A 24,046-nucleotide genomic window follows, 5' to 3' on the forward strand; every position below is an offset into this window, starting at 1 on the left:
AATTAGGGATTTCATCAATCTGTGACGTTCAACATACTCCAGGAGTTATTTTGTGATGAAGTGATGTAATTTACTTTTTTGGTGAAGCCACTACTTCTACCGCAGTTACTGATTTCCTGCATTTCCCAGAATGCCTTTCGACAATCCCCCACAGAACGGGCCTGAACTTGTTGCATTCAGCTGTTGATATCGGTTAATGTACTAAGAGTGAGCGTTTTTCCAATCAACAAAATGAGATGAAATTGTGTGAAATAATGTAATAAAGGTAAAGGTAAAGTCCCACTGATTGTCACACACCTGAGTGTGCAAAATTTGTTCTCCGCATTTGACCCATCCCCTGGGGGAGCGGTGAGCGGCAGCAGCGCCGCGCTCGGGAATCATATGGTGATCTAACCCCTCAATTCCAACCCTTTGATGCTGAGTGCCAAGCAGGGAGGCAATGGGTCCCATTTTTATAGTCTTTGGTATGACTCGGCCAGGGATCGAACTCACAACCTCCCAGTCTCAGGGCGGACACTCAAACCCCAAGGACACTGAGCTGGTAATATTATGGTATAACATAATATTTTACAGTGCGGAGCGTGTCACAGTTTGAAAGCCACGCCCACTGTTGGGGAAAACCTAGATCGCTAATAAACAGGCAAAAGTGGCCGTCGGAAGGAAATCTGAAATCTGTTGGTTGGACCTTCCTTTTCTCAAAAAATGTCAACTTTTCTCTGATTGGATCAAAATTGGCGCCGACCTTAAACTATCCAATCAGAGAAAAGTTGACATTTTCTTGGAAATGGAAGGTCAGATTGCGATGCCTATAAAGGACTATAATGTATTTTTTCACCCCGAATCCAACGCTGCCTGTGACTGTGAGTCTCTATGAGTTGCGGTTGGGGAGATACATCCGCCCTGCATGCAGCACTACAGGAGAGAGATAGAGGACAGCGGGGGTTGGGGGTTTCAAGTCACTGACCAAACACTCTATTTCAGTGATTGCTGTCAGAATATAGAGCCATTTAACACTTATTCTAACACAAAAACATCGCTGAATGCAGCTTTCATTTAATCAACAGGTAAGTTCATGTATTGATATTGAATAATTGAATAATTTGACTAAACACAGTTTAAAAGTATGTACGGTTGGATAGCAAGATCATTTCTATTTGACAAATCTACACAGAGTTGCCCACAAAATAGTATTTCAGGACTGGAAATATATTGCGGCCATCTTGGAAAAATCTGTTTGGTGTGGCTAAGGCCATGTTCAGACTAGGAGGCCAAATCTGATTTGTGAACTTTAGTGACTGACCTATTAATGACTTTATGCAGATTGGTTTTATGAGTCTGGACGCTCCAAGTCTGATTTGTGTCACTTGTCCCAAACTAGGGCTGCTCGATTATGGCAAAAATCATAATCACGATTATTTTGATTGATATTGAGATCACGATTATTTAACACGATTATTCATTGACATTGAGAACATCATGAATTTATTGAACATTGACACTGGCTTTTCTTTTTAACATTGGATGTCTTTGGATTTTAGATATAATTGAAAATAAATAAATAAATAAGTGAAAATAAATAAAAGTGCAAAGATTTAGAAATAAAATAAAAACTAAAATAAATATACAGTATAGGCCTACTATGTTGCAGTGAACTGCCACAACCAACTGCAACTATTAATCTACATTCAATATGTTGGTAAACATAGTAGTCCTTAAACCTCAAAACTCACCAAATGAGAACACTAGTAACGTTCGTTTACATTACATTAAATTACTCATTTGGCAGATGCTTTTAGCCAAAGCGACTTACGTCGTTTAGGTTCATAATAGGCTATTGTTAATGTTTATCTGTGAGCTCGTTAGCTGTTGAATATGCGGTCGCATTGTAAAGAGTGTCCTGATCGATGACTGTATGCGGTGGCAGTAACTAGATGGGGCTTTGTATTTTTGTTCGTTTAGCGTTTATTGTTTGGTCATAGACCACTTTGTGAGTGGATTTCAAGTGATAGGTTGTGTTGCGGAGTGCTGCCACGACCGCGGCGCGCATATCTTGCACTGTTTGTTCCAAGTCTGTGGCTGTGATTGACAGGTGGGTCAAAACTCGTATCGCAATTCCGTGCTGTATATTCGCATCGCTCTTGATGTGTGGACCTTTAAACTCGACGAAACCATAGTGCTTCCACCCCACATACGTTGTTTTACCTCTCCTCTCGACCAGCGGCTCTCTTTCTGTGACTTCTCTCATCTTATTCTTGTGCTACCACGGAAATAAGCGGGGAGGAGAAACATGCAGTGGCTCTCACATGACAGTCATTCCCAACTCGAGCGGTGTGTGTGTGTTTTGGGCTTTGGGGGAGGGGCCGAGCACACCGCTGCAAAGGAAAGGGTGCGCTCGATTTACAACACAAGACAGAACGAGAGTGACAAGAGCCGCAAAATCGTTGTATGTCGATTATCTTGTTTTCATAATCGTGGACAGCCCAAATCGTAATCATGATTAAAATTCGATTAATCGCCCAGCCCTATCCCAAACCACATAATATGTGGTATTATAATATCCATATTATGGAGGTAGTTTCCAATCTGCTTCAAATGTGCTTTTGACTGATGTGTCTTCAGTGCGGACGCGCAGATCCACCAAATCTGATTCGAACATCACTCGCAACTCGTCACCAAATGTTTCTGCGCAGGAAAACCACGTCACCAACGTACGTATTTACTGACGCCCACGTCGTTACCTCCACCTCCCCCTCTCCAGCCAGTCTTCACAGACCCATCAGATTCTTCAGTCTGAAGAGTCATGATGGGTCTCAGAAGGAGAGGCATCACCATCACCACCACCACCACCACCAGTATCTCGACTCTACAGGGGGATATAACTGCTGCTGCTCTGGGCTGATGCAGCTCTATCTCAAGATCTCCCTGTGGTGTCTAAGCGCCAAAGACGAATAACAATACCTTATTCTCATCATACTTTCTGTAATGCATCATTCACTTTATTGTAATGAATATTATTTTATTCGTTCACTAGTCTCTCCCGATTGAAATACACAGTTGCATCGATGTTTCACCCACTGCCTCGGCAGGAATAGAAGCTCTTACTCATCACCAGATGAACACACTGCAAAATATGGGTTGATATCTTCAGCATTAAAAATCCATCCGGCACATTACGGGGGCACGGTGGGCGCAGTGGTAGCACTGTCTGTCGCCTCACAGCAAGAAGGTCCTGAGTTCGATTCCCGCGTGGGACGCTGTGGGTGTGTCCCACATGCATTCCCATGTCCTCAGTGCCTACTGCCCAGGTGGGCTCGTCAAAAGGGCCTGTCTGTGCAGAGTTTGCATGTTCTCCCCGTGCTCCCCTGGGGGTTCATCCAGATAGGAACTTGCCGCTAAAAAAAAACTAAATTAAATTTTCCGGGTTACATTTTTGATCTTACTTTTTGCATATTATTGTGTTATGATAGTGTGTTTTTTTACACAGAGGCACGGCAGCCATTGTATTGATATGCAGTTTTGTGAATACAGCTGTTACATAAATTGGCATACAAATGATGAGACATATTTGATTTGTTCTATTTGCAGGTTTTGCTATAAGGGACAACAACAACAATCCCCTGTGTACTTGGAAAATGTCAATTGATTTCAAAGGGAGTATATCCACCGCAAAATAGAGTTCTGCCTCCAGTCTGGACCAGCTCATTCAATACGTGAAGAGTTGTCTACTAAAGCTGTGTTCACACCGAGATATTTATTTTTCGCTCTGTCGCTTGATTCAACCCTTTGGAATCGCTCTGTCACTCTGTTTAAATCGCTCATCAACAGGCACACGAAATGACGGACATGTGGGGGATATAACGTTACGCAATGTCATGCTGTTTGTCCACTACGAGCCACCGTCATTGTTTACAAGCTAAAGCCTCTCAGCGTGCTCCTAAAGCGAGCTCTATACCGGTAGTACAGACTTCACTTCATGTCAGCTGTCAGCCTGTCAATCAGCTGTCAATGCGGTTTGTTGCCACACAATAAACCAGCGGTTTGTTCCAAGCCAGTGTGATCCTTGACTCACTCTCACACGGCAGCCAATCAGCGTTGAGCGGCGAGCGACTGATGCCAGCGTATTTTCGCTCGAGTTGGGATATTTCATCTCGGGCGACGAGCGTATTTTCTCCCTATCGCTCTGTCTCTGCCGCTCGGACGCCCAGCGATTTTTCTCCCAGGCGAATATACGCTCAATCGCTCGTTTGCATTGACTTTGTATGTAAACTCGACGCCAGCGAAAAACTTTAATAGGTCGGTGTGAACGCACCTTAAGAAGCGAAGAACTCTCTGAAATCCTTTTTGGATCTGAGATCGGAATTTGACATTCCAAAACAGGACTTTTATAAATACCTACAAATCCACCATCTAATTACTGACCTTCAAAAGAAGGGACGACTGCAAACGAGGCTGTCAGATATAGAGGAGATTCTGGAGGGCGCTGTAGTGCTTAAAGGAAAAATCTCTTTAATATATAGAGCTCTGTTAGATCATCATAGTTCATCATTGACTTCACTCAAGAATGTATGGCAAAGAGATCTAGACTGTGAATTCAGTGACGAACAGTGGGATAGTGTGTGTCAGAATGTATTTACTTCTCTGTCCTGTAATAAGATAATCGAACAGAATTACACATTTATGCACAGAATGTATCTTACTCCGGTCCGTTTAAGTAAGATGTATCCTAACTCTTATCCCAAATGTAATCCTTGTGGGACATGTACAGGGTCAATTATCCATGTCTTCTGGGAATGTAGAAAACTGAAACATTTCTGGAAAGCAGTACATGATCTGACTGTTAAAGTCCTGGAAATCCCGTTAGAGAGTACACCTATAAGATATCTTTTTGGTGTGGATCTGGACAGGACACTAGACCCCATGTCTGTCAAACGGACTAGCATAATATCATATATAGCTAAGACATGCATCTTGCTTAACTGGAACCACCAAAAACCTCCAACATTTAATTTGTTTAAAGAAGCTTTGAATGCATTGAGACTGGAACAATGTACCTATGCCTTGAAGAATAAGGGGGATGTCTTTTTGAGAACGTGGGAACCTCTCATTGACCTCTGAATATACTTTAATAATTGTTGTCTTGACCCTTGTCTATTGTTGTATACACTATTTGTGAATCTGTCTGACCGTTGTTATTGTTTGCGTGTATTTGCCCCTCTCGGATTTTGTTGTTTTTGTTTGTGTTGTCTTTGTATTGTATTGCAAAAAAGATGAAAATACATAAATAAATAATTGAAAAAAAAAGAAGAAGCGAAGAACATTAGAACAATGCAACTGTGTACGTTAGGGCTGGGCAATATAATCGATACGGCAATATATCGCGATATTTTATTTCCCGATACTGTATCGATACTTGGACGCCAAGTATCGCGATATATAAAAAAAAAATATATATATATCTGGTGATTCCCACCCCTAATCGATACTGTATCGATATTTCCCATATCGATGCGTTCAGTAACACTCAATGTATATTCATGATGTACAGTATATTATTACACTACCTGGGTGGTACACAGTGAGTTGTATCTTTAGCTCTATTATTTAATTTTGAGTCAATTCTGTAGAATATCGCAATATATCGCAATATGTATCGCCTCGCAATATATCGTGATACAATCGTATCGTGACCCAAGTATCGTGATACATATCGTATCGTGAGATCCTTGCCAATACCCAGCCGTAGTGTACGTGTGTGTGTCTGTGCGTTTGTGTGCGCGCGTGCGTGTGTGTGTGTGTGTGTGCGTGTGTGTGCATGCGTGCGTGTGTGTGTGTGTGTGTGTGTGTATGTGTGCGTGTGTGTGTGTGTTGCATAATTGCACTCCTTCATTTGGGCCTGTGGTCTATAAATAGCCCCAGCAGCGTCAGTCTGGCCGTCTCAATCAAACTGCCAGCTCCATTTAACAGGCAGCTACTGATGACCACGGGCTGCTCTGCACTGCTGTAGTCTCTCTCTCTCTCTCTCTCACACACAACGCAGCGGTACGCCCAACATTCACTAGAGCTGGGGTCAGGGGTGACTCTGTACCTGAGTGCCATAACTCAGAGCCTGGCGTGTCGGGGGTGACTCTGTACCTGAGTGCCATAACTCAGAGCCTGGCGTGTCGGGGGTGACTCTGTACCTGACTGCCATAACTCAGAGACAGGCGTGTCGGGGTGACTCTGTACCTGAGCGCCATAAATCAGAGACAGACGTGTCGGGGGTGACTCTGTACCTGAGTGCCATAACTCAGAGCCAGGCGTGTCGGGGGTGACTCTGTACCTGACTGTCATAACTCAGAGACAGACGTGTCAGGGGTGACTCTGTACCTGACTGTCATAACTCAGAGACAGACGTGTCAGGGGTGACTCTGTACCTGACTGTCATAACTCAGAGACAGACGTGTCAGGGGTGACTCTGTACCTGACTAACATAACTCAGAGACAGGCGTGTCGGGGGTGACTCTGTACCTGACTGTCATAACTCAGAGACAGACGTGTCAGGGGTGACTCTGTACCTGAGTGCGATAACTCAGAGACAGGCGTGTCAGGGGTGACTCTGTACCTGAGCGCCATAACTCAGAGCCAGGTGTGTCGGGGGTGACTCTGTACCTGAGTGCCATAACTCAGAGCCAGGTGTGTCGGTGCTGAGATTAGAGCAGAATGAGGATTGAGAGCAGAGCCATCTTCAGAGGTGCAGCACAGTAGATTAGGATGGAGGAGATGGTTCGGGGGGCTGACAGGTGACGCTAACCAGATGTTGCCCTCGACAGCGGCGGTTTAAATATAGTCGCCATCGGATGAAAACCAGGAAAAGCTTTTACAGGAAGGAGAAAAAAAGATTTCCTCACTCATGTCTGTGTATTTTTGACATTATATAATGGGCTTCTTAGCAGGCTTCAAGGGTCCGAGGTTCCTGGAACTCACACAAGACACATACTGTAGAAGACCGTGTACTGTACCCTTTAAAGCACAGATTGTGTAAAGTCCGACAGTGCAGTCCGAGTCATGGTGCGATGAGGATTTGTTTGAAAATTCACGGTTAAGATTCAGGGTTTTAAAAGTATATTTTCACAATAATATAGGTCATTTTATTCTACACTTTGAAAAAGTAGTCTCTCCAATGACTGACATCCAAGTTGGATAGTGAAGTAGTATTGGTATGAATGACAGACCAATAGATTCTGAAATTGTCTTGTTTTACTCGTAACCGCAGCTGTCTGATGGAATCCTATCTGTCACCTTGTATGAGCCATGAGAAGTCACGCTGTGTGACTTGTGACTGTGTTTGGGGACCGGCAGTGTTTGGGGACCGGCGGTGTTTGGGGGCCGGCGGTGTTTGGGGGCCGGCGGTGTTTGGGGGACCGGCAGTGTTTGGGGACCGGCAGTGTTTGGGGACCGGCGGTGTTTGGGGGCCGGCGGTGTTTGGGGGCCGGCGGTGTTTGGGGGACCGGCAGTGTTTGGGGACCGGCAGTGTTTGGGGACCGGCGGTGTTTGGGGGACCGGCAGTGTTTGGGGACCGGCAGTGTTTGGGGACCGGCGGTGTTTGGGGGCCGGCGGTGTTTGGGGGCCGGCGGTGTTTGGGGACCGGCGGTGTTTGGGGGCCGGCAGTGTTTGGGGACCGGCAGTGTTTGGGGGCCGGCAGTGTTTGGGGGCCGGCAGTGTTTGGGGACCGGCAGTGTTTGGTGACCGGCAGGGTTTGGGGGCCGGCAGTGTTTGGGGAAGCTAAATCTAGTTTTACAAGCTGTCATTCACTTCACATTAGAAGAAGTTGAACTACAACAAAACCACAAGAGCCACACTTATAACCTAACAGCTAATCTTTTGTTTTAAACCTGTTTTTCTTCTTGTAAATCATCATCACTGACACTAGTATTAAACTGCTGCATAGGTCCTAAGTTGGTTGTAATTTGCATTTTACACAGCATAGCTTAAACACCTCTTAGCTGTTGTAAAATCACTGTAGATCACCTCACAGGGCTTATTGCTTTTGGTTTGAGCAACAAAAAGATGCAACAATGATAACAAATAATCGTTCTTCCACTAAGCAAGAAGTTCTTCCGCCTCCATCCAGTCAGTTCAATGTAGTCCTTCAAGCCTCCTCCAGTCAGTTCAATGTAGTCCTTCAAGCCTCCTCCAGTCAGTTCAATGTAGTCCTTCAAGCCTCCTCCAGTCAGTTCAATGTAGTCCTTCAAGCCTCCTCCAGTCAGTTCAATGTAGTCCTTCAAGCCTCCTCCAGTCAGTTCAATGTAGTCCTTCAAGCCTCCTCCAGTCAGTTCAATGTAGTCCTTCAAGCCTCCATCCAGTCAGTTCAATGTAGTCCTTCAAGCCTCCTCCAGTCAGTTCAATGTAGTCCTTCAAGCCTCCTCCAGTCAGTTCAATGTAGTCCTTCAAGCCTCCATCCAGTCAGTTCAATGTAGTCCTTCAAGCCTCCATCCAGTCAGTTCAATGTAGTCCTTCAAGCCTCCATCCAGTCAGTTCAATGTAGTCCTTCAAGCCTCCTCCAGTCAGTTCAATGTAGTCCTTCAAGCCTCCACCAGTCAGTTCAATGTAGTCCTTCAAGCCTCCATCCAGTCAGTTCAATGTAGTCCTTCAAGCCTCCTCCAGTCAGTTCAATGTAGTCCTTCAAGCCTCCATCCAGTCAGTTCAATGTAGTCCTTCAAGCCTCCTCCAGTCAGTTCAATGTAGTCCTTCAAGCCTCCCTCTAGTCAGTTCAATGTAGTCCTTCAAGCCTCCATCCAGTCAGTTCAATGTAGTCCTTCAAGCCTCCTCCAGTCAGTTCAATGTAGTCCTTCAAGCCTCCATCCAGTCAGTTCAATGTAGTCCTTCAAGCCTCCTCCAGTCAGTTCAATGTAGTCCTTCAAGCCTCCTCCAGTCAGTTCAATGTAGTCCTTCAAGCCTCCTCCAGTCAGTTCAATGTAGTCCTTCAAGCCTCCATCCAGTCAGTTCAATGTAGTCCTTCAAGCTTCCATCCAGTCAGTTCAATGTAGTCCTTCAAGCTTCCATCCAGTCAGTTCAATGTAGTCCTTCAAGCCTCCATCCAGTCAGTTCAATGTAGTCCTTCAAGCCTCCAGTCAGTCAGTTCAATGTAGTCCTTCAAGCCTCCATCCAGTCAGTTCAATGTAGTCCTTCAAGCCTCCATCCATCAGTTCAATGTAGTCCTTCAAGCCTCCATCCAGTCAGTTCAATGTAGTCCTTCAAGCCTCCATCCATCAGTTCAATGTAGTCCTTCAAGCCTCCCTCCAGTCAGTTCAATGTAGTCCTTCAAGCCTCCTCCAGTCAGTTCAATGTAGTCCTTCAATCCTCCTCCAGTCAGTTCAATGTAGTCCTTCAAGCCTCCATCCAGTCAGTTCAATGTAGTCCTTCAAGCCTCCTCCAGTCAGTTCAATGTAGTCCTTCAAGCCTCCCTCTAGTCAGTTTAATGTAGTCCTTCAAGCCTCCCTCTAGTCAGTTCAATGTAGTCCTTCAAGCCTCCTCCAGTCAGTTCAATGTAGTCCTTCAAGCCTCCTCCAGTCAGTTCAATGTAGTCCTTCAAGCCTCCTCTAGTCAGTTCAATGTAGTCCTTCAAGCCTCCTCTAGTCAGTTCAATGTAGTCCTTCAAGCCTCCTCTAGTCAGTTCAATGTAGTCCTTCAAGCCTCCCTCCAGTCAGTTCAATGTAGTCCTTCAAGCCTCCCTCTAGTCAGTTCAATGTAGTCCTTCAAGCCTCCCTCTAGTCAGTTCAATGTAGTCCTTCAAGCCTCCTCCAGCTCTCTGGAAACAGCGAGTCGCCATTCATATGGTCACCATATGAAAAATAGATTGCATTCAAAGGGGGGAAAAAGAAAAATGGCTCTGTTGAATTAATCGAGGACAGCTGTGCACTTGTTGCAGGCTACATTTAAATTAAGCCCTACTTACCACTTTGAAATATGTTTTTATATATTCATGTTTGTGCTCTCAAGTAGGCTAGATACGTTGTTTGACCCCGCCGATCGATTGAAGCTGAACGGTGAGCCGGTGCCGTGTGCTGGCGCCCACACCGTCTCAGGCCGGAATCTAACCCAGGACCTTCTTGCTGTGAGGCGACAGCACTACACCACTGCGCCACCGTGCCCCATATTCCGGAGATTGGTTGAATTTGCATTCATTTTTGCGATCGCAAAAATCGCAATTTCCTGGAGGGACTGTTATAGAGTATTTTACAGCTTTGAACAAGGCTCAGCTAATCATGATTAAGGACCGGAACTATCCGTTATATAATAAGTGGTTCCAACACCTTTATATTGAAAATGTGCTCTGAAAGTGGTGATATTGAATTGAGATTTCATCGTGAAATGATTTATTATAGGCTGGGTGTCATTTCTTTATGTTTGATTGAACCTTTTGCAGGCAAAGCATTTATTTTACAAGGAAGGCGTGGAAATTTCAATTTAAAATGAGATGACATACATTATGCATCTCTGTCCATTCCTTTCCCTCTCTCACTCTTAATCCCCCCCTTCACACATACACACGCACGCACACACACACACACGCACACACACACACACACACATGCGTGCGCACGCACGCGCACACACACACACGCACACACACACGCACAAAACAGCCAGTGCACCTAATGGTCCGTGAGCAATGCTAGCGTTATTAACATGATCAGAGCCAGGGCCAGCTGGCCCTTGGCTCCTATGAAGGAGAACTTTTGACATCCCGGCTCATCGCAGCAGCCCAGACCCTGCTGAACGATGCCAGATGCCATTGATCTTGCGGAGCAGCGAGGGGCGGACTCGTGGTCGTTGGCCGTTGCGAGTCCCCCGAGGCCATGGATCCATTAAGAGGTCTTAATCCAGTCCGTTAGGCAGACTGAGTGAAGTGGACTCAACTCTCAGGTCAACGTGTCCCCACACAGAAGCAGCAACACTTTATTTAATTGGTCAATTTTCCAATAAGTGATGAGGAAATAGACACCAAAATACATACCTTGGCTTAAAACATTCAACAGCGTTTACATGATTTGTCTCTATTCATATATTTTATCTATCTATCTATCTATCTATCTATCTATCTATCTATCTATCTATCTATCTATCTATCTATCTATCTATTTATAAAATTGAGTATGTGGGCAATGTTTGTTTGTTTGTTTGTTTGTTTCAACTTCTGTGTTCGGCCACGTATATATACAATTGACCTATTGCTAAGTCCCGCCCCGAACGCAGACTAGCAAATCACAGCGCGTGCAGCTCTACCATCAGGGCCCGAAATTAGAGCCGCCAATGGCGGGCATATTTTAGCTTTGGCGAGTTAGATTTGGCATCTGTCCGCCACGTGGCGGGTCGCAAAATGGTCGTCATGTAATATTAAAACTGTGTGTAGCCGCCTGTTTTCCGACTGTTAAACGCTGGGAGTGCGCTGGGGAGCGCTGATCCCAGCGCACAATATACAAGGAAGCAGTCTGAAACTAAGGTTAGTTCAGTCACTGAACTAACGTTAGTGCGTTCAGTGCGGTAGTATAACATGAGTGCTTCCTGAGGCTGTTCCATTCTAGCTCTCCCGGCTACCAAACTTGACTCTGGAATGAAATGCAGTCGTCAATTTAGCGCAGGTAAATTGACAGCCTAACGTCGGGCGAATCAATAAATGAATCAATCAATCGCTCGCACTTGTTGCCGACACTCCTTTTCCGCTTTGTGAGACTGTTTCATTCTGGCTCTGCCGTATAGGCTACCAAACATGACTCTGGAGTGGAATGGAATGCAGTCATCAATTTAGTGGAGGTAAAAAGCGTCTTTTAACCTCTGCTAAATTGACAGCCTACATCGGGCGAATCAATCAATGAATCAATCGCTAACGCTTGTTGCCGAGCTCGTATGATGAGGAGATTAATCAAAATGCTTACCACCAATAAAGCCGAAGGGGAGCCGAGAACGAGTGCAGGAGAGCTAACGCAGGTGCCAGGTGTGAGTGGGAAAGAAAGGTGTGTAGCCCAAGTTGTGCGTTGTGCACTGAGACTGTCGCAGTTATTACTTTTAGCTGCGTTGTTTTTTTTACAACAATTTAAGCTCAAGATTGACTTGACATGTATTGATAAGATTGACTTGACATGTATTGATTAATCAATCATCAATCAATATATTAAAATAATTTGCTTCAAATTTTACTCTGGCCTCTTATTTAAGTGTGTATTCTTCAACGTAATACCTTATCTACTTGAAATGTACTGAAAAAAATTGATATATATGGATATATGTGACACAAAAATGCGTTTTTTTTGGGGCCGGTAAGAAATATGCTTGGCGGGTAGATCTTTTCGATCTACCCGCCACTGGCCGGTAGGGCTGGGTATCGTTCAAAATTTTTCGATATCGATACCGTTTCAATACTTGGATTTCGATACCTGTTCCTGAACGATACTTTTTTCGATACCAATTTTTAGAAAAATCCATTTTAACAAATACAACTGCATTACACATTGAAATTATTTTACAAATCTTTAGTTTTCCCCCCATCTTAAGTTTTACAGCAGAAAAAAATAAAACCTACTGTATTTAACATAACTTTAAGTTCTCTAAACGTATTGCCGTCCCTACAAAAAATATTGGAGTAGGTACTACAAAGGAAAGAAATGTAGCTAAAACAAATAAATCAGTGGAATAGTTTTCAGTGCAAAACAGAGAGTTGCAAATCAGGGTTTAATGCTCACTGATGCAACAGAACTCTATTCTTGTCCAAACTGATGAGATGGCTCCACTTCATGCATGGAAGACTAGTTGAGCATTGACATAGCCTATCAATATAGCCTTATATGCCACAAAGTGAATCCCATTTATATAACAAACTATCTATCATGACATCAGCGTTTGTTAACGAGTTGCTAAAAATACATAATGGGTGATAACTGCCCGCTTGCACATAACGTTAACGCTAATTAATTAAACATCTAACGCTAGCGTTGCAGATCAGTGTTTAATGCTCACTGCTGCAACAGAACTCTATTCTTGTCAAATCTGACGAGACAGCTCAACTTCATGTATTCACTGACTAGCCAATCAATATAAATGAATCGCATTTACATTCAACAAACTATCATGACATCAGCGTTTGTTAACGAGTTGCTAAAAATACACAATGCCCGCTTGCGCATAACGTTACGGCGGCAATTAATTAAACAATCTAATGCTAGCTACAACTCACAGCCAGATGCATGGATTTGTCAGACTGAGGGATCTGATAACCGCTAACTTGCGGTAAGCTGACCCACCTCTCAATTATTTCTCTTGTCTGTGGAAACCAGTCCGTGTTGTTTCTGTTTCTTTTCCTGCTTTTCATCATCTTCGCCATATGGTACTCCAGGATAGGAGTAGCTTGAGTGGCTAACTTCTTGTATACTATATCCGCACCGCACGCCTGGCTCACAGTCACAACAAACACACCGGCTAAAGTGGGCGTAACGTTTCCTGCATGCCTCTACATGACAGCCAATCACCAGCCGTATTAGAGCGCGGCGTGCAAGCATGTCGCATGCTTATAGGCTCAATGACGCTGTTTTGTTTTGGTATCGAAAATTGGTATCGATTGACAGGGGAGGCTTCGATACCCCTTAGTATCGATGTTTCCATTTCGGTGCCAAGTAAGTATCGAAACTCGATACCCAGCCCTACTGGCCGGTGGGTCAAAAATTAATTTCGGGCCCTGTCTACCATACATTCGGACAACCTGAGCCTAGGGCTCCATAGAGAAGCATAAGAAATCGGGATTCTCCTCTGGTTTTATGGTGTTTCATACAGTTATAAATTGAAAGAAATGGTCAAACGATGTGCATGGGGGTAAATGCAACCTTACGAGATATCCTGGGAGGCCAGGCAATGGATAATATTGGCCCTCCATAAACTTGTAAGATTGCTAAAATCTTACAGTCTGAAGGCGGCTTTAAATGTGGAAGAATCTTGAGGAAGACTCAGTGATGAGTCTATGCTTTGATTAGCCAAGATGTAGTCAGGCTTGGCCTCTGATTCTGCTGATCGCTCGCTGCCTTTTGAGCAGTCTCGGTCTCAGTCTGGTCTGTCTGCTGGATGAAAAAAATAAAATTCTGTTCATTCATCCATCCATCATTCATTCATTCATTCATTCTTTTATTATTATTATTTTCATTATTAGGGATGCAAATTGTACACAAATTCCTGAATCGATCACCGGTAACGTCTGCTTCTTAACTCATTGAGTGCCAATGACGACAGTTGTCGTCAATTCGAATACTAACGTAGAGTGCCAAAGACGACGATTGTCTCAATTGCCTTTTTTGACGGTGGGACGTGGATCAAAGCCTTATGTATGTCCTGTACAAATATTGTAGCTATTGAAGCTGTATAACCTATTTTACGGACTCATCAGGTGGCGACAGTGCTCTCCAGATTAGAGAAATGTCCGAAATATAGCCTGAAAAAGCCCCCTGATCAAAGAGAAAGCGCTCATGCTGCAGCCCAGAGCCATGTAGATTGCTCTGGCTGCAACTGACGGTGCCTGGCAACAGCAGTCAATCCGCGCACACAACTGAGCTCCTCTGCCTCTGTCTGTCTGTCTGCATAGTTTCTTCACACGATTAGCCGCCAGAAAGGCAGCACCCGACGCCGAAGTGCCAACCCTTTCCCTGCAGTCCGGCAGCGCGACAAGAAAATGCTCCTTGTCGCGCTGCCTGGGAGGCGGCGCACAAAAAGCACTCCGAAAATAGACGCTGGGTGCGTGAGGCTGTGTGTTACTAGTGTGGGGAGGAGTTTGTAGCTGAGGGGGGGAGAGGGGGGTGGGGCACCCAGGGCAGCACACAACTACACCACGTCACTACATCAGAAAATATTAGCTAGAGTCAGTGAATGTGCTTGAAATGCTGCATTTCACAAAAGGCTGAATATCTCAGCTTCTAGATAGAAATGCCTGTATTTGCTGTTTTTGACCTATCTTCTCCGGCTGATAACTAAAGAACGGAAAATGGTATCAATAAACTTTTTTTTGCTGATGATACAATAGAGTCTCCTTGTTCTTTTTGCGTGTTCGGTGTTTACATAGTAATATCACACAATATTCTGTGGGCCTCGAGAAATCACTGAAAACGCTCTGAAACTCTGGCACTGGGAGCGTCCGTTCTCCAAAAGTGGCTGGCACTCAATGCCTAAAGGATAACTTCTTTATTTCTCAACCTGGACCCTATTTTGACCCCCCCCCCCCCCCCCAAATATGAATCTTGATTCGTAGACTCGCCCGATTATGCGGGCTCGTTTGGCCTCGCCCGTCCTGCAGCTCTGCTGTGTGGCCAATGAGACCCCCATCACTGATGATGTCAGATGTATGACATCACTGATGATGTCATCAGTGGGATTTATGACATCACTGATGATGTCACAGTGGGATTTCATCAGTGGGATTTATGACATCACTGATGATGTTGTCACAGTGGGATTTATGACATCACTGAGATTTATGCCATCACTGATGGTGTCACAGTCGGATTTATGACATCACAGTGGGACAGAGAATCAGACAGATAGACAGAGCACTATCTCCCATTTATATACTGATGATGATGATGATATAACATCATCAACCTACGGACAGCAAAGTGGTGTTAAGGATAATTTGGACAAACATGTAAAGTGATTCTATCAGTCTGAAATCACTGATAATGTCACAATATCTATGACATGACTGATGATGTCACAATGTATATGACATCAGTGATGATGGACTAGAAATCGGTAGAGGGGATGAGATGTTGCTGTAAACGAAGCGGTCACTCGAGCAGTTGTGATGTCATCAGTGATGTCACTCAAGCAATTGTATCAGTGATGTCACTCGAGCAATTGTGATGTCATTAGTGATGTCACTTGAGCAATTGTGATGTCATCAGTGATGTCATCAGTAATGCCATTCTGAGCATGCACAGTTGAGGAAATGTGTGCCTCGGAACCGCACCTCTCTGCTTTAAAGTAGTGAGATAAGACACATACAGGAGCTTCTTCAGAGCTGCACCTGAAGGCAGCACAGCATCTTGTTTCTCACGAGATCTGGCAGAGCCACAACGATGCAGCAAGAGAAAAGTAGCACTGCGAACGCCAGCGGTGGAGGTGTCAAACCTGACTGGGAGGCGGCAATAACATCCAAATACTATGATGGAGTTGTATTTCCTTTCTGTGACGTTGCATCAAAATACGAAAAACTGGTCAAAATAGGCCAGGGGACCTTTGGGGAAGTGTTCAAAGCAAAGCACAGAAGGACTTCGAAGATGGTAGCACTGAAGAAGGTTTTGATGGAAAATGAGAAAGAAGGGTTCCCGATCACAGCTCTGAGAGAGATCAAGATCCTCCAGCTGCTCAAACATGATAATGTGGTGAATCTGATTGAGATCTGCCGGACCAAAGCTACTTCAACAGATCAACAACAACAGTTCAACAGATACAAAGGCAGCATCTACCTGGTGTTTGACTTCTGTGAGCACGACTTGGCTGGGCTGCTGAGCAACGCCAAAGTCAAGTTCACCTTGGCAGAGATCAAGAAGGTGATGCAGATGCTGCTCAATGGACTGTACTACATCCACAGAAACAAGATCCTCCACAGAGACCTGAAGACAGCCAACGTGCTCATCACCAGAGACGGCGTGCTGAAGCTGGCTGACTTTGGCTTGGCACGAGCCTTCAGCCTGGCTAAAAACAGCGGCTACACCAACCACGTGGTCACGCTCTGGTACAGACCGCCAGAGCTGCTGCTAGGCGAGCGAAACTACGGCCCTGCCATTGACCTGTGGGGCGCAGGCTGTATCATGGCGGAGATGTGGACCAGAAGCCCCATCATGCCGGGGAACACAGAGCAGCACCAGCTCACTCTGATCAGCCAGCGGTGTGGCTCCATCACTGCTGAGGTGTGGCCTGGTGTGGACAAGAAGTACGAGCTCTACGCGAAAATGGAGTTGCCTAAAGGCCAGAAGCGGAAAGTGAAAGATTGTCTCAAAGCTTACGTCAAAGAGCCCAACGCCCTGGACCTCATCGACAAGCTGCTGGTCCTGGACCCGGCGCAGCGCATGGACAGCGACGATGCCCTCAACCACGACTTCTTCTGGTCCGACCCCATGCCGTCTGACCTGAAGAACATGCTCTCCACCCACAACACCTCCATGTTCGAATATCTGGCCAGTGGCCCCGGCCCGGCGGGGAGGCCACATGCCCCAGCAGCAGCAGCCCAATCACAACAGAAAGCCGGCCACCAGAGGTCAGACCGAGTTTGAGCGTGTGTTTTACACGAACAGTAAGGGGACATGTGTAAAGGGGAGATGTGGGAGGTGGGAACAGTCGAGCTTGTCAGACAGGCAGGGGCGTCTGTCTCTACAGGCTTTTGCTCGCTGTTCTTGCATCGCTCTGCACTGTTTTGCTGCTCTCAGAGGGTTCTGGTTCTGGTTCTGGTAGAGCTTGGAATGAGGACTATTTCAAAAGCCTGTCTGTTTACCCCTCATTTGTTTTTGTTTGTCGCTTGTTTGTTTGTTTGCGCGGCAGATCCTGTCTGAAACCAGGGATGCAGGAGGACATTCGATTCTTTTTTACTGAATATCTGATATTCAGATATTTTCCAACTCTTTTGGGCGAAGTACCAAGTAGCTAGAATTATTGTTTGAAAAGTACTGCACCCTACACAACAGACAGTCAAACAGTCTTTAGATTTTGTTCTTTCTTCTTCTTTCGACTTGTATTCTACATCTGATAGGAAAATAAACTTGTCTGAAGCCAGAGGAAAAAAAAGCGAAACAAATCTGTGATGTCATAAAATGCATAGCGACATCATTTCTGATGTCATAAATCCTACCCTGCTGGTGGTATAAATAGGACCAGTAGAAGCAGGATCAGTTCCGAGTCTGATCTACAAACATTAGAGTCGGCGATGGAGAGTAAATTCAGTCTACGACTACACTTCAATCATGAGAGACTCTTAATATAATTTTAACAAACTTTATTGAATCAGAATAGACGGTTTGAGTATGGCGAATGACTCCATGATGTGACGCTCCTCTTGCTTATGAGAGAGGGCGTCGGTGCTGTATGAGATAGGACATCCCCCAAAGGAATTTAAAGTTATTTCAGGAACTGGGAGAGTGAAAACGGGGGTCATGGAGCTCGCCTGGGGTATGCTTTAGTCAGGACCATGCAGGTCATCGCTGACCTTTTTTCTTTTGGGGGGGTCCTCCCTTCAACAACTGGGCTGCTGTCTTCATCAGCCTATGTGTCCTACATCCATCCAGAGCAAGCTGCTATATTATCAGCCCAAATATGCCTCCTTCCATGATTGGTAGGAAGTATTAATGCATTTCATTGGTGGTGGTCTTCTCTCCCAATCCCCGTTGGGTGCCCATGCCGGGCAATTTGCATATAACCCCATAAGTGTCCTTGCCATTGCTTAACCTCAGTCAGCCCACGTCCTGACAATTTGCACAACCCATTATCCCTGCATTCTGCTTAAACATCAGTCAGCCCATGTCCTGAAAAGTCAGCCCCCGTCCTGACAATTTGCTCAACCCATTATCTCTGCATTCTGCTTAAACCTGTCAGCCCACGTCCTGAGAAGTCAGTCCACATCCTGACAACTTGCTCAACCCATTATCCCTGCATCCTGCTTAAACTTCAGTCAGCCCACGTCCTGACAAGTCAGCCAATGTCCTGACAATCTGCATAACCCATCATTCCGGCATTTGCATAAACCTCAATCAGCCCTTGGCCCCCTTTTCCTCATCTCTCCCCATCATCACATGACAAGATCCTGGTTCATCCTTCACTTCAAGACCACACTCCAGAAATGCAACATCCCTGCAGAGAACTATTCCAGTCACTCCTTCAGGATCGGAGCAGCCACATCAGCAGCCATGCAGGGGGTGTCCTCCGCCTCCCTTCAACAACTGGGGCGCTGGTCCTCATCAGCCTATGCATCCTACATTCGTCCAGAGCAAGACGCCATATTATCAGCCCAAAGATCCCTCCTTCCATGACTAAAGAGGCAACAAGCACTTCGTTGGTGGTGATCAAACTCTCCTTTTCTCTTCAATGCGCCCATGCCCAGGCTATCCACATCCACTCCCTTGCATCCCCGCTTTGCCTTAAAAAACCCCGGTCAGCCCCTCATCTCCCGGCATGCATAAATTCTCCCCGTCAGCCCACGACCTGACTAAAGCATACCCCAGGCCAGCTCCATGACCCCCGTTTTCACTCTCCCAGTTCCTGAAATAACTTTAAATTCCTTTGGGGGATGTCCTATCTCATACAGCACCGACGCCCTCTCTCATAAGCAAGAGGAGCGTCACATCATGGAGTCATACGCCATACTCAAACCGTCTATTCTGATTCAATAAAGTTTGTTAAAATTATATTAAGAGTCTCTCATGATTGAAGTGTAGTCGTAGACTGAATTTCAATCATGGAAGACCAAATAAGGCATTAATAGAGCACCCCATGCTGTCATACCCCTCAGCCCAAATGACGTCACTAAATGACGTCACCATCTCCGACGTCACCTTCTCCATGACGTCCCAAATGACATCAGTTATGACATCATAAATGACATCATAAATGCCCTTCTCCCAAATGACATCAGTTATGACATCATAAATGACATCAGTTATGACATCATAAATGCCCTTCTCCTGGTACTATATAAAGCCCCCATCACCACAGCTTAAATCACACTTGTGCAGTCATCACTCACCTTGTGTCAGCATCACGCATTCATCCAGCATCTCCAGAGCAAAAAGCTTCATCCCACCACCTCCCCAGATCACCACCAATGTCATGACAGCGACCCGGACAAACTAAGCATATCGTCACATACATACTAGAAACGATACCAAGGAGTGTCTATGTTGGAGTTTCCTTTATTTTGACAGGTACCTAATAGTTATTATTGGTTCTATATTACCATCATCATCATCATCATCTCCCCAAGGTGGCGTGATGCCAGAAGAAGACTCTCTGATCGTCCGTCAGGCGCTGAGAATGGGCCTCCCTCGACACCTGGTCCTCTGGAGCGTCCAGCGCAAATCAACGTACGCCGACATCAAGGAGCTGGTGTCGGACCTATTTGCGCCAAACACATCCTCCCCCGGGCACGACTACGAGGTTCCCATGGAAACGGACCAGCTGGAGGAAGGGCTGAGGGGTGTTGGTGAGGAGGGACCAGCAGGTGGGCGAGCTGCCGCAGCTGGTCCTCGAGGAGGTTCGAGCCTGCTGACAGACGTGAAGAGGACAGGAGACAAGCACCAGCCTACCAGATTGCAGTGACCTGTGGACATTCTTGTCTTGTGTTTTGACCGACACCCGAGGCAAACGCCGGCTGGATGGCAATCAACCTATACAGTACTTTACATTCCCTTCATTTTAGGACCTGTTCACTTAGCAGGTGTGTTGCAGGGGACACCTGAGGACCTAGCCATGAGGACCATCCAGAGAGGATGTCCAGACCCTCCGCAACTCTTCTCTGTTCTTCCGCATTTCCCCAGCAGCTAAACTCAAGACTAGCTTCCACATCTTAGGGGCCTTCACCGCAACTTGGATCGAAAATCCAACACCCGACCGCGAACCCGACCCGACCCGAACGCGCCGACCAGGCCCACTTCATCAGCACCATTGGGGGGACAGGGCGCCCGACCAGAGTGACAGCGTGCTCGCCCTGTAGCAACAGAGTGCCTGTCCAGAGTGACCGTCTACCTACCGTCTGGGGTGTCACCTCCATCATGTCCAGTGTAGAGTTGTGGTGCGGACTTCAGTCTTCAAGTATCAAAGATATACCTTCATGTCCATCACTCCAGTTCAAAATGATACAAGAGCTGAACAGGTCTTATTTGAGTGTTTCCATGTCCTTTTCCAATTGTTTCATTTCCTTTGAGAAACATTTATTGTGACAGTCGGATCCAATATTTTTCAGGTGATTCAATCTCCTCAGTGCATAGCTGTCCATAGCGCTTCTCCGCGCTGCGCGAGTTATGCGCAAATCTCTTCACCCATGCAGTGATTCTGAGCAACTTGTCTAGACTGCTGTATTTCTCTGATGTCAGAATGGGTTCAATCACTCAATAAACAGCTTCTTCATCAGCACTGCAGTAATCAGATGTTGTGTGATGTCCTCCTCACCATCGGGCAGACGTGTTTATTGTCTCTACTGGCGGGACATGTGGTGAGTTTAACCAGTCCAGCCCATTCCACCACAGGGTAGTCTCTTAAAACAGACTGTCTCATCTACATCCGGCGAATGCAGCTATACAGTCTGTACGTTACACCCCCAGAACATGCACAAGGAAGTTGGGAAAAAAACCTTCAGACTGGAAGGAAGTTCGACAAAATCCGACCAATCACGACACGCGTGTCCACGAAAAAAAATTCTGATTGGACTAATGAGCGGAAGACCCGCCTTTCTGCTTCCCATTCCGGTTGGTGCATGATTCTCCCCCACGAATTACAGACGGTATGGCGGAAGCATTTGAAAATTGCGGAAGCCAACTCGTCTGTTCTAAGACACTAACCACAGGGTGTCATTAATCAGCCCCTAATTTCTTTGCAAGTCTCAAGTTGTCGAGCTATAGTCCAAGTAAAATCTCAAGGCTCTTATGGATGATGAGCATACCAGGTAAATAGCAAGCTAACAACTAACAAGATAATACTATTAATAATTCTCAACCAGAGCCTCTACTCCACCACGTTTGTTGATCTTTTTAGTCTTAAGATTTTGATTGGTCGGTCGAAAAAAGGGACATTCTTCTCCCAAAGCTGAACTTTCTACCTGAGAAGAAAATTAATTGCAGAAAGACGCTAGCAGCTCAAAAGATGCTTTCTGTGTGACACGGCACCTAATATGACTTAATACCAATTCTATTTGAAATATAATACATTTGTTAAACTTAGGTCACTTTCACATATAAGCTGTTTAGTCCGCTTTAAGCTGAGATTACACTACAAGACATTTCCTAGGATTTTACATAGGATTTCCAGTTGGGCTCAGATGGCTCTAGTTGGCTCTAGTTGTCCCCAGATGTGGCCAGTTGTCTGCAGTCTTAGCACCGAAATCGGTTAGTGTAAACTGGGTGCAGATTTCTAATCGTCTAGTGTAAACTGCCAGATGACGCCAGTCGGAGCCACACGATTATTTCAAACATGTTTGAAATCCAGCCGCTGATATCGCATAGTGTATACTGCTCCACCGACTCAACCCAACTGGACTCAACTCAATGTTCCATCAACAGCCAATGAAAACAGAGGAGGGCGGTACCATGGGCGGTACACAAAAGGTGAATAAAAAAAATGACTCCGCGCAGCCCTGTCAAGTAGTTTTCCAGTGGCCCGAAAACTATTCGCGCAAGACATGTCTTTGTGTTGTGCAGTGCGATGCCAGAATCGGAAAGCTATTGTAGCAGAGTATTCGGGTCCGCCTATTCACACTTGGTTAATAAAATAATAAACGATAGAGCCAGTCTGTAAGGTTATAACAAGCTTCTCCCCACATATCCTGTTCTACGCAACTCGAGGGAACATACACAGCCTCGCACACACGCAATAGAACACAACACAACACTGAACAGTCTGTTACACTATCAACAAAGCAAGGACTAAAGTTTTACCGAATCCCGTCAACTCATACTGCTTTTAATGCTAACCGTAGGTGTCTTTGGTTGCAAGCCGAAAGAGGAAATCGTTAAAAATGCCCGACTTTGCAGTGCTCGCTCATTTCATATCAGAAGCTGTAGTAGGCTGCTAGTAACAGCCACATCGCTCGGTTAGTTAATTAACAACCAAGTAACGTTAAATAATGTCATTATTGAGTTGAACTGATTGGAACGAGGACATCATTAACTCATTCACCGCCAGTTTAGGACTGCCAATATTTAGCACAGGCCAAAGATTTTCATAATTGTTGGTCATCTTTCAAGACCCACAGTAAATTATCTATTAGCACCAGAGTGATTTGCAATACCTCAAAATGAAGATGTACGTCTCTGGGTTCACCAGGAAAAAAAAGTGAGCTTTTAGCATGTTCTGTACTCTACTTATAGCCATTTATATACACCCTGTTTTCCCCCAAAATGTCTCTCTGAGAAAAGAAATTGCAGAAAATGGCATTTATGTATTTATGCACACAATCTCATGCAGAACTCGCTCTCAATTCTTTTATTTTGAACTGTATTGACATCAGACATGTAAATATTATTCGTTAGGACACAAATGACAAAAAAAAAATATATATATATATATATATATACACATGAAGTGCTTTTTTTTTACATTCAACAATACAGTTTACTCGGTGTGAGTGTGCAGACAGACAGACAGACAGACAGACAGACAGACAGACAGACAGACAGACACACACACACACACACACACACACACACACACACACACACGATCCCCCTTTTAGATTTCTAACCCCACATAGGATAAGCAATAACCACGCCCTGTGGCGCTGGGATTGGCCAGGAGCAACACTGGAGGGCACGCAGCCCAGCGATTACATGAACCAACTGAATAGCTCTTGAGAAAGGACAGCGGGCTGCTCTGACTCCCGCTTCTGCCTTGTGCCTTGCTGTTGTGTGTTTATTTTGCACCCGTCCTCGTCCATGTCTCCGACTCCCTGTCATATCCCCTGCTATCTGATCGTTCCCGTTTTCCCCTCGGCTATTCAACACGTCCTCACCGCCCTCGCAAACTGATCGATCATTTCCTCATTCCTCCGATGATCAAACACATCTCTTGATTACTTTCTCCCGGCTGGCACAGAGGAAGGCGACTCCAGCTCGTGCAGCGCGCCGAGGCGCGTTTCAATGGCGTTTCTCCTGTCTGCACAAGGAAGCGTTACCAGTTTTCTGCTTTTCCTCCTGCTCAATTTCAAAACAACAGCTGCGGTATGTGTTTGTTCACGTGTTGTCTTAGATGATAGGGACCTGATACCATGTGACAGGCTGGGGAAGTGTTTAAACTACGCCCTGCAGTAATAAAAACAAAAACACGTCAAACACGTCAT

General features: G+C 45.4%; 1 protein-coding gene and 1 pseudogene across 2 annotated transcripts in view; one reads left to right on the forward strand and one right to left on the reverse strand.

The window, feature by feature from the left end:
* slco5a1b (solute carrier organic anion transporter family member 5A1b) overlaps window positions 1-24,046 on the reverse strand; it is a gene marked incomplete at both ends in the record, with an annotated part of 144,107 nt that overhangs the window by 60,788 nt on the left and 59,273 nt on the right. The window lies entirely within an intron of this gene.
* LOC310791926 (cyclin-dependent kinase 9 pseudogene) lies at window positions 16,089-17,285 on the forward strand (annotated as a pseudogene). Its single transcript has one exon. The product of its transcript is annotated as a cyclin-dependent kinase 9 pseudogene (transcript).

The sequence above is a fragment of the Poromitra crassiceps genome (assembly GCF_964638095.1).
Source record: "Poromitra crassiceps genome assembly, chromosome: 17".
In the NCBI taxonomy this organism is placed as follows: domain Eukaryota; kingdom Metazoa; phylum Chordata; class Actinopteri; order Beryciformes; family Melamphaidae; genus Poromitra; species Poromitra crassiceps.